Source organism: Staurois parvus, unplaced genomic scaffold (genome assembly GCF_062004578.1).
Source record: "Staurois parvus isolate SC_StPar_1 unplaced genomic scaffold, SC_StPar_1.0 ptg000682l, whole genome shotgun sequence".
NCBI classification, from domain to species: domain Eukaryota; kingdom Metazoa; phylum Chordata; class Amphibia; order Anura; family Ranidae; genus Staurois; species Staurois parvus.
This window is the reverse complement of record NW_028318478.1, coordinates 11,108,332-11,115,073: the sequence shown is the minus strand read 5'-3', so window position 1 is coordinate 11,115,073 and position 6,742 is coordinate 11,108,332.

Sequence of the window (6,742 nt, the reverse complement as noted above, 5' to 3'; positions counted from 1 at the left end):
GGCTGTGTGTGGAAGCTGCTATAGTTATTATGGTGGGCGGGGTTATGTGCGGGAGCTCCGATGAAGTATAATGTCCTTTTATAAAACAGACGTCAGCGGCAATCTTTCGGAAACAGATGACCAGCGGACAACATGTTCTGCACTGATCATCTGAGCACACAGATTGGCCAGTATATGAAGGAGCGATGTCAGCCATTCAGTGGTGATCTGTGTTCTCCCTCCAGATTCTCCAGCCCAGAGAATCGGGGGAACCGCAAACGAAGCAGCGATAATTTACCTCTGCTTAGTAAACGGTGTTTGTCTGATCTCTTACTGTAATCTCACAAGATTATAGTAACAGCAGCCGTTTTCCAGCGTTCAAAGTGTTTGTTGATCACTTCTCCATTCGGAGGAGCGATCTACACCCAGGGGCAGACTGAGCACTCGGGCACTGCCCTAGGGCCAGGGGTCAGTAGGGGGCAGACTGACAACTCATGGGGCCCCCGGGCAATAGGGGATCATAGGGCCCCTGTGTCCTTGCCCAAACTCAAAAAAGCCTATGGAAAAGGTACCAGGGGCATCTCATGGGGCCCTCTATTGACCCCGGGCCCTCGGGCATTGCCCGAGTTTGAAATTGGTCAGTCCGCCCCTGGTAGGGGGCCTCATGAAATGCCCCTGGTACCTTTTTTATAGGCTTTTTTGGTGTGCTTTGAGTGTGGGCAAGGACAGGGGCCCCATGATCCCTTATTGCCCGGGGGCCCCATGAGTTATCAGTCCACCCCTGTCTACACAGCTTCATAAAACGGCATTCAGAGGAGAACTCTCTCTGAGAGTGCCAGAGAACTGAGCAGCGGTCATTTACCGCTGCATTATAAAAGGACACCATAGTGGGTGCGGCAGTCTACTATTGGACTGGGGACACTGCAGAAGTGGTTTGAGGTAGTTGAAGGGTTGCCACATCATCCCTTTACAACCGAGCATGTATGAATGACACAGGTTCTGTGGATGATTAATTGCAGATAAGACACTCCGTGAGTTTAACCTCCCTAGCGGTCTGATTATGTCCATATTTCTGTGCTCAAAGCGGTACATTTTTTTGCATGGAAATATGTAATTTTTTTATTGTAGGCCTGTAATTTTTAACTCACTGAAATCTGTCCGAACAAGAGTCTAGTAAACATCCCAGGTATGATAAAATTTGAAACACAAAATCATAAATTATAATTGTATAAATAATCATAAAAAATAATAATATAATAAATTTAATTCAATAATTTAATCAAACCAAAAACACTGAAATTTGAAAAATATAGCGCCAAGTTCGCACAACACTGAGCAAAGTCGCAGAATCGTTTTCAGTGCCTGATGACAAATTTCCCCATGAATCATTATCACTCAATTCTGCAAGTGGTTCTAATTTACTATCGCTGTTCTCTAGCTGGTCTAAAACCGATTTTTACCTAAAGGGACACTTTTTGGACGCCATGGACGTTTCTCAGTTTCCAGGCAGAAAGAACAGTAAAAATGCAGGCAGGGCACAGGACAAAGCACTCGGGACAAAATGTATGTGAAATGGTTTGATACAGCAATGTTTTATTATGTGATTTTAGTGTATTTAGTGAATGTCACTTTTTCACATTTTTAAATGCCGGCATCTCCCGGAAGACATTGCCGGGAGGCTGCAGGGGGGACATCGCGGGAGCGCAGGACAAGGTAAGTGCAGAAGAGATTCCGGAGCAACGCTGCAAGGTATTCCCGAGTGTAGCTCGGGGTTACCGCTTGTGATGCTGAAACTTTACCCCAAGCTACACTCAGGAATACCTCCAGGGAGGTTAATGACCACCTTACTCAGCCACAGAACCTGTGTAATTCCTATGTGTTCACTTGTAAAGGGATGAGGTGGCAACCTTAGGTAGTTGTGTAGTGTAGATGTTAGAAAACATTGGGCACTATGGGCTTGTTCCCATGTGCATCACTACCCTGTGTAAATACAGCATTTATTCAGCATTTTTAAAGCCTCATAATAGCCCTTGAATATGACAGTGGGCACCACATAGTGCTGTTCACACAGGAGCAGTAGCGTTGTGTTGTACAAATCAAGCAGCATAGTGATTTCTTGAGGCATGGACATTGTCAGCTACCTCTGTTGATTTCAATAGTAATGTTCTATAACTGCACCTTAACTGCTTCCCGCCCGGCCTATAGTAAAATAACAGCCCGGCGGGCCTCTCGTTGATGCAGGAGGGCATCATATGATGTCCTTCCTGGATCACGCCTTGTGGCACGCTGTGGCGAGATCTGTCCCTCGGACACGGCCGATGACAGATCTGTGTACAGACCTCGTTGCCAGTACCATGTGTCCTGCTGTGACCAATCACAGCAGGTCACATGACAGTTGTAAACAATGGTCATGGTTTCCTTTCATGCCATCCATTGTATACAAGTGTGTCTAGCTGTGAATGGTCACAGTGATCACATGAACAGGCTGGGCCAATCACAGCCTGTGTCATGGGATTAGCCGTGGCCAATCACAGCTAATCACAACAAAAAAACCCTGAATGAATCGATTTCAGTCAGTTAAATGCTTGCTTATAGCAAAGAAATTGTTTGCTATAAGCAATCAAATTGTGTAAAAAAAAAAAAAAAATACTGATCAAAGGTACCAAATATGACAGTGGAGAGGAGGAGGAGGCAAATAAGTGGAGCTTCCACTTTTGAGTGGAACTCCGCTTTAGTAGCATTTATGACATATTAGTGAAGCATTATTAAAGTGTTAGCCAGGTGCTAGGGAGAGACAGTGAAGGTTCCTGTATCCCAGAATGCAATGGGAAATAATAGAGAACTAGGACAGAGCAGCTCCAGCCACTTCCTGTTTGTACAGAGCAGCTATGTGATAACACAATTTTCTGTGTGCGGGTAAAAGCAACAACCAGCCAATGGCAATGCCAGACAGGAGCAGAGGCATTAGACATTATTTTTAGTGGCAAAGCTTTTTGTTTGAAGCAAAGTAGAGCTGTACCAAGCCAAGGGTCAAAGAGATCAAAGTCTACAGAGAAGTCACAGAAATGTCTGCTATCACACCACAACATAACCACTGGTCAAAGTACACCATTTCCCCATTAACAGCTTCCTGCCGCTCTATAGCTGCTACAGCGCGGCAAGGCTGTGCAAAGTCACATATATATATATATATATATATATATATATATATAAGTGATTTTGCATTCTGGGTAGGAGGGGCGTGCGGCCTCAGCTGTTGATCACCGGGTCCCGGCCGGTGATTCCCCACCAACACCCAGCGATCGGGGGGAGAGACCTGTGTGTAAACAATACAAAGATCTCCCCTGTCATAGCAGAGCCATACAAAGCAGTGTGCTTACAGTTTAAAGCACGCACACAGTTAACCCTTTGATCGTCCCAGCTTTTATCCCCTTCCTGCCCAGTGCCATTAGTACAGTGTTAGTGCTTTTTATTAACATTGATCATTGTATTAGTGTCACTGGGTATGTCAGTGACAGTCAGTACCCCCCCAGTGTCAGAATACCCGCAGCAGTCCTCTATAATTCGCTGATTGCCGCCATTACTAGTATAAAAAAAAAATGCCATTTATAGACACTATAACTTTCACATAAACCAATTAATTTACACATACTGGAATTTTTTTTTAGCAAAGACATGTAGCAGAATACATTTTGGCCTAAATTTATGACGAAATTTGATTTTTAAAATTTTTTTACTGGACATCTTTTATAGCAAAAAGTAAAAACAAATTTTTTTTTCCACAATAGTCGGTCTTTTTTTGTTTATAGTGCAAAAAATTAAAAAACAATCAAATACCACCAAAAGAAAGCTCTATTTGTGGGAAAAGACATAAATTTCATTTAGGTGCAGTGTTGCATGACCGCGCAATTGTCAGGTAAAGTAACGCAGCACCGTATCGCGAAAAATGGCCTGGTCAGGAAGGAGAGTAAATCCGCTGGAGGGCAAGTGGTTAAGAACTTCCCACTAGAAAAGCAGCACTTTCATGGGTATTTATCAAGCATTGGTAAATCGTTCTCAATGCTTCATAAACGCAACAACAAAAACGTGATAAATATATCATAAACGCTATAGATGCGTTACTGAGCATTGCTTCATTCTTCATAATGATGATGTGTGAATGAGCTCTAAGGGATCCCATATTGGGCAGCACAGTGGCTAAGTGGTTAGCACTTCTCCCTGCCATCACTACCTGCCTGGAGTTTGCATGTTCTCCCTGTGCGGGTTTCCTCCGGGTACTCTGGTTTCCTCCCACTTCCAAAGACATGCTGGTAGGTAATTGGTCCTAGAATGGGTATGTATGAATGCGGGTTAGGGTCCTTAGATTGTAAGCTCCTTGAAAGTAGGGACTGATGTAGCACTACCTTCTTAAGAGCCGCTGGTTTTGGCTCCCCCTATTTTCCGTTACAGCCAGGCAACACACATTTTCCACTCTTGTATTCAAAGTCAGTAAACAGTCCATGAGCTTGGTTTTGTTGTTTTATTAGGAATTAAACAACTTGGATGAGGCCTAGGTGAATATGGGATGCCCAATGGAACTGAAACAACTCGGATGATAAACTTCCTATGAACAAAAAGCAAAACAAAATTGATCCTGAACTTTCTACTCCCTCTGAAATGTCTCTTGAAGGATCAGCACACAGTCCTTACGAGGAGCACTCAGTCTTCTTAACCTCCCTAACGGTATTCCCGAGTGTAGCTCGGGGTAAAATGTCAGTACCAAAAGCGGTAATCCCGAGCTACACTCGGGCTTACCATGCGGCGCTGCATAGGGAGTCCCTGCAGCACCCACCTTGTCCTGCGCTCCCGCGATGTGTCCCCTGCAGCGTCCCCGGCCATCTCCTCCGGCTGATGCCGGCATCCGGCTCCTGTGACGTCGGGACATACGGCACCGGCAGTGGGAAATTTGAAAATGTTAAAAAAATGTCATTTTTTTCAAAACGATTTTACATAGTAAAACATTGCTGTTTCAACCCATTTCACATACATTTTGTCCCTAGTGCTCTGTCCCGTCTCCTGTCTGCATTTTGTCTGTTCTTTCTGCCTGGAAACTTAGAAAAGTCCATGGCGTCCAAAAAGTGTCCCTTTAGGTCAAAAGCGGGTTTAGACCAGCTAGAGAACAGCGATAGTAAATCAGAACCACTTGCAGAATTGAGTGATGATTCGTGGGGAAATTCATCATCAGACACTGAAAACGATTTTGCAACTTTGCTCAGCGATGTGCGAACTTGGCGCTATATTTCAAATTTCAGTGTTTTTGGTTTGATTATATTTTTGAATTAAATGTATTATATTATTATTTTTTATGAATATTTATTAAATTATAATTTATGATTTCGTGTTTCAAATTTTATCATACCCGGGATGTTTAATAGACTCTTGTTCGTACAGATTTCAGTGAGTTATTCCTAAATATTACAGCCTACAATAAAAAAAACTACATATTTCCATGCAAAATAATGGTACCGCTTTCAGCACCAAAAATCTGAAATAATCATACCGCTAGGGAGGTTAAAAGACCTCAGATGACAATCTCCTCATCCACCTGGCTGTCTTGATAAATTATCCCAGGACAAGGGATTCCGAGACACATAAAGATAATGTCCCAGGGAGAACTAGTGGAGTATGGCACCTGACTCTTTTGTAGGCCCAGGGGGTGTAGAGGTACTCACACTGTCCTGTTCCTTTAGCTTTAAAAGGTGAAGCTGCTTTCAGGCCTTACGCTGGGCTGGCTTCTTCCTCTGCTGACAGGCAATCCTTCCCCAGCAGACTGTAGAACAGCAAAGGTCCCTCTTTCAAGCTCCTTCTCCCGAACCCCTCCCAGGCTCCACACCAGCAGTACTTCCTCACTCCATCTTCCACTCGACTCCTCTGCTAACCAGGCTCTCTCATATTTATGGGCCGATCTCCCACACTGCCAGGTCTCCTGCCTGGGGTTGTTCAGACTCCCATAAATATGCAGATCAGGCCTACCTCACCTCCGACTACTGGCTTCTAGAAACTTCTCCAAGTCTCTAGAGCAGGGGGAGGTACCAGAGGACTGACCTGTAAAGCCCTCCAGCTCTAAACTAAAGTAACCTTCCTGACTCACACCCAGACTTCTAGCAAGTCTCTAACTATACATAAATTAACTACACTACAGGGCGTTACATTTATAAAGCGGTGTGAATTGATGGCGCTATATAAGGACCTGTAATAAATGATTATATTTTAGGCCACTGTGAATGCCCCTTTGTGACCACAGCCACACTCTGACATCGTTCTTCTCTCAATCCACTCAGTTTAACCATGTGACCTCCAGAAGGTTTTACCCCCTTCATGACCAGGGCACGGTTTGCTATTCAGCACTGCACTACTTTAACTGGCAATTGCTCGGTCGTGCAATACTGTACCCAAAACATTTCTATAATTTGTTTCCACACACATAGGGCTATTGGTGGTATTTAATCACCACTGCGTTTTTTTGTTTTTTGCTATATAAATTAAAAAAAACAACATTTTTAAAAAGAATCCCATTTTTTTCTTAGTTTCTGTTTAAACATTTTGCAAATAATCTTTCTTCATAAATTTAGGCCAACTTGTATTTTATTTTATTTCTTTGATAAAAAATAACCCAAAATCGGTGTATATTATTTAGTTTGTGTGAAAGTTATAGAGCTGTGTAACAAAATTATACATTGCATGCTGGCTTGTTTCTTACATTTTGTAAGTGTTTTTAATCTGG